We start from the raw sequence: 4,670 nt of genomic DNA, 5'->3' as shown, positions 1-4,670 counted from the left end.
ATGAAATTTCAGTAAGAATATTCAAAGCATTTTACACTCTCTGGGAAGAGTAGTGAAGGGTAATGTAAGGTGCAAAATGAAACCCCACACTATAATTCCACATACACGATTTCACTTTGCATTTCTGCCAATTTTTTTTTTCTGTTAGGACTTGACTGCATGGAGACACTGTTGTGCAATTAGGTTGGGTAAGAATTTAAAATGCACAGACTATTCTGCGTTAAGTCTACCTGTGGTCACTCTCATTCCATGCTAGCAGTGCTTGTGTGCGGTTCACCCGCTTCTACTTAACTCGCTTCCAACATAGTCTAAAGAAGTCACTTTTTCAGTGTGGGATAAGAATGTCTGCATGGAAAGCTATTGCAAAGTCACTATTATGAGCCAGCTACTAGTGCAGAGAAGCTCTTGCTCTAGAGTAAATAAAACTCTTGATGAATGAACTGGATAGCAGCCTGTGATTAACAGACGTATCAGTTGTGTGAACTGATTCTAGACTTTTTATTACTATGATGAATAGATAATGAGCACGAGGAGCTTATTCTGGATTAGGTGTTTCAGTTGGGGCCCATACCAAGGGAGGCTGTTTTTCCTAGGGAGCAAAATTCTTGTGAATTGGCATCCTTGGAAGTTTATAAGAATAGGTTAGACACACACTTGTCTGGTCTAGGATGATCCTACCTTGAGCAGGGGGTTGAGAGAGATTACCTCTTGAGATGACCTCTACTATCCAGTGATTCCTAACAATAATGGGAAAAGCAAAAATGGGAAACAATAGGTTCTTCGCATACAACATTGATATTTGCAGACCTGGCTGTAAAAGTTCAAAAGAAGAAAACAAGTAAGAAAAAGAAAGGAAAAAATCATGTAAACACATTTAGCGTGTAAACCTTTGCAAGGCAGTTAATAAAGAAACCCACGTTATATCATTTTAAAATCAGATTTCTTTCCTCATCATGCCTGTTTTTTTCTCTTAGATGATTACTGAATTTTTCCTTCCTTTATTCACCCACCCACCAGCTCTGGCACTATATGTTTCCAGGGGAGCAGGGTTTGCTTTAATTTTTGTTTTATTTTAGCGTCATCGTTGATTGTGATAGTAAAAAGGTATCCAGCAATGGTTAATGATCTACTAAAGAACATCTACTTGATGCTGTGCAGCAAGGGGAATTATTGTCCTTAATATTTTATAGCAACAGTGTTTTAGGGGCCCTGACTCATAGCTGAGGACCGCATTGTGGTACACACTGCACAAACACATAATAAAAAAGCAGCATGCACCAACAAGACCTTACACATCTGAGCATCACAGATGTGGTATTTTGGTGCTCCCAACCTTTGCCTCCTGTGCATCTCCAGGTGCAGTTATCATCTAATAAAGCCAATGGCTGAGCTGGAGAAACAAAATCTAAAATAATCCACCTGCTGTTTCAAGACAGATTTGAGTTTGGCGACCTCCCAAGAACGTCCCAATAGATAAAGGTTGTGCAGATTTCTAGGCTTCCTGCTGAGTACATTGAAACAGGAATGCTCTATCTATTAGTTTCCAAAGGAACTTAGAAGAAATCTCTCTGTATAGTATTTTCTCCTGGTCTGTGCCTTACAGACTGAGACATCACCTCAACAATTGTTGTTGGCTCTTCTTCTAATGATTCTTCATCTGGCAGCATGATAACATTATGTAATAATGCAAATGAGGTCATTTTGATTGGATTAGAAGTATAATATACTATTATTTGAATGACAGAAGGAGAAAAAAATCTACCGGTTGACTGTATAGTACAGGAGACCTTGACTATTCAAGCAAGTGCACACACCCTCTCCCCAAATATACCATACAACGATCATCATCTAGTCAGGCCTTCCTCCCTTTAGAGTCTTGGAAGTGGGCAGAGAATGCATCTGGAAGATTGCCATTGGCATTTCAGTCCCAGTCCAAGTGGTTTCATGAGTCACGCACTGTTCCTCTTCTCAGACAGAGAAGCCCATATTCTCTAGCCGGCAGTTCCATTTGCTCATGCCCATTTCCTGCCAAAGTAACCATTTCAGTGAAGGGGAAAAAAATCAAAAGGCAAAGAAAAACGAGAATCTTTTCATTAATTTCTGGATGCAGAATGAATGAGAAATAAATGAGAGCGCTTTAACAATAATGAGCTCAAAACCGAAAGATGGTGACCTCAAGGCAAGCTTCTTTAACTAACAACTTAATTATAATAAATTTGAACCTGAGAGCACTATACAAGTAAATCAATCAACCTTTGCAGGCGGGCTCATTAAAAACAGTAAAGTACCAGCCCAAAAGGTCAGCTTATTAAAAAGGCTTAGCATTTTCCAGTTACAGCCTTTGTGGCTCACGGGTGCTGGGAGAGCACTGAAATTCTGAGGTTCCTCATTTGTCCCAGCTCACAAAGGACTGGCTTGACCTTGCAAGTCAATGAGTGCCCTAAGTTTCCAAGTCTGAACGGCCAAATCTTTAGCTGCTGTAAATTGGCATAACTCTATGGAAGTCAGTAGGACTCTGCCAACTTGCATCAGCTGGGGATCTGGCCAGCACAGACTTTATTGAGATCTCTGCACCCTACAGGCTTGGATCCAAACACAGGAAGCACTACACACCATTTTATATCTAACTTCCCCTCCACAAAGTGGAATACAGCCCCTTTATACTATATGTACTAGTGAACTGAGTTTTGCATCATAAATTAGAAAACTGGGCCTTATCTCTTCATCACTTAGACCAATTCAGCAGTTGATGGAGATATGTTAGTGCAAAAGTGATGAGAGAGCAGGCAACCAGGAGAGCAGGATGACCTCCTCTCATTACCTCCAAGATCTCTGCTCACAGGATCAAGCCCCTTTATAATTTATTTGAATTACTCTTTCCTCTCAGAGTCCCTGTCCCTCTCAAGGAATTTACATTTGGCACTATTTTGGCTAAGATGAGGTTAATTATTTGACCCTTTTCAGGAGTTTTTATATTAACAGTTTTGGGGCCAGTTCCAATGCATTTAAGAATTGCTGAACTATGTTGCACCTTCATCTTTCACATATTCTGCTTCATGGGAGAAGGAGTTGCCTCTCTATCCAGCCTACCCCCCATCATTGGTCATGCATGAGTGCCTTGTGGGGTATCTCCATGGCCCATGTGAGATGTGGAGGCACAAAGTGCCCAATGTACAAAAGTGTTTAGGTGCCTTCAGACATAGATAGCGTTTTGTGAGACTTACTAAACCCTCCTAACTCTTATTGATTGAAATGTGTGAACTGACTTAAGTACAAAAGTGTGTTGGTAGATTCCAATAGGGACCTCTCTGCCTTTTAGGGGTCTAGATACCTTTGAAAATTTGCATTAAACCAATGCAAGACTGGCTGACTTTTGATCTTCTACTGTGGTAACTCTATGGATTCAGGGGGGTAGAAAATCATCTTATGCCTGCACTATTTTCCAGTGATGCATAGGGCAAATTTTCATAGATGCTATTGTCATCACCTTTTTTGAGATGGGGTAAAAGAGAACTCTTTTCCCTTGGTGGTAAAAGAGAACAATTATCTGAACTACGGTACACACAGATAGCACTTTTTTGTGTCTCTTTGGTTATTCTTTCAGCTAGTGTCAGTTTTTGGAATGATATTTGGAACAATTCCTCCTCCTACAACCAACTTCTGCTCTTGCCTGTAGTGAAATGATAGTCATCTGCCGTTTATGACATCATACTCCATTACCATGGAAATTTGATATAAAAATTACACCATCGTTCATGACTTCTCTGAGGGATCAAGTAGCAGAAAAGAAGACTGGTTTCAAGGGAGCAGAGTTCTTACTCCAACAAAAATATTGGGTGATCGGTGTTGAGAGAATTTATTATGACCTTCACCTTGAGGTTTCCAGTGTGAATCATTTCCTTGACAACAGTGACTGATAGCTGTTTGCCATTAGCTGGCCTGGATGTCTGGTGGCCTTTTGGAATGAATTCGTGGATCTCAGGTAAATTCCCAGTCGATGACTATGGGAAATAATAATAAAAAAATCTATAAAATATGGGCACTAATTGGCAATCTTATTGCCTTTCGTAGCATAGAGACCAAGGACTCTCTGGGAATGAAGTCTGGTCTTCCTGAAAATGATTAGGGGGACAGTACAGTGAAGGTTATTTTGCAGGTTTTCATGCTGTGCTTGTTCTGGTGATTGATGTAGAGCTTATATCTGCAGGTCTGTCAATTTATCATCTTCCAGAAATTCGAGAGAGAACAAGAGGCCCCTATAAATACTGTTGTTAAGTAATTCATTATCACCTGCAGTGAGAAAAATGGATTATTTTTAGTGACTGTTTGTATGGTGGTAGGGCTTAGGGGTCCAAAGCAGTATTTGGGCTATCATGGTAAGTGCAGTATACACATATATTAAAAAAACCGTGCTTCCTTCCAATGAGCTTGGTAGTGTAACAGTGATGTTGTAGACATGATGGTCCTGGAATGAAGTTAGAGGCAAAGATTTTTTGGGGGATGATATGTTTTATTGGACCAACTGCTTGGTTAGGATAAAATTAGATAAAACTTTGAATGTATGGCATTGTTCATCAGGTCTCATTCTTCACCGGGGACCTGAAGGAGAATGCCTTGCATTTGAAAGCTTGTCTAACTTCATCCTAACCATGCAGTTGCTCCAATAAAAG

Source organism: Alligator mississippiensis, chromosome 11 (genome assembly GCF_030867095.1).
Source record: "Alligator mississippiensis isolate rAllMis1 chromosome 11, rAllMis1, whole genome shotgun sequence".
NCBI lineage: Eukaryota > Metazoa > Chordata > Crocodylia > Alligatoridae > Alligator > Alligator mississippiensis.
The sequence above is the reverse complement of the archived record's forward strand: the minus strand, read 5'-3'. Positions refer to the sequence as shown.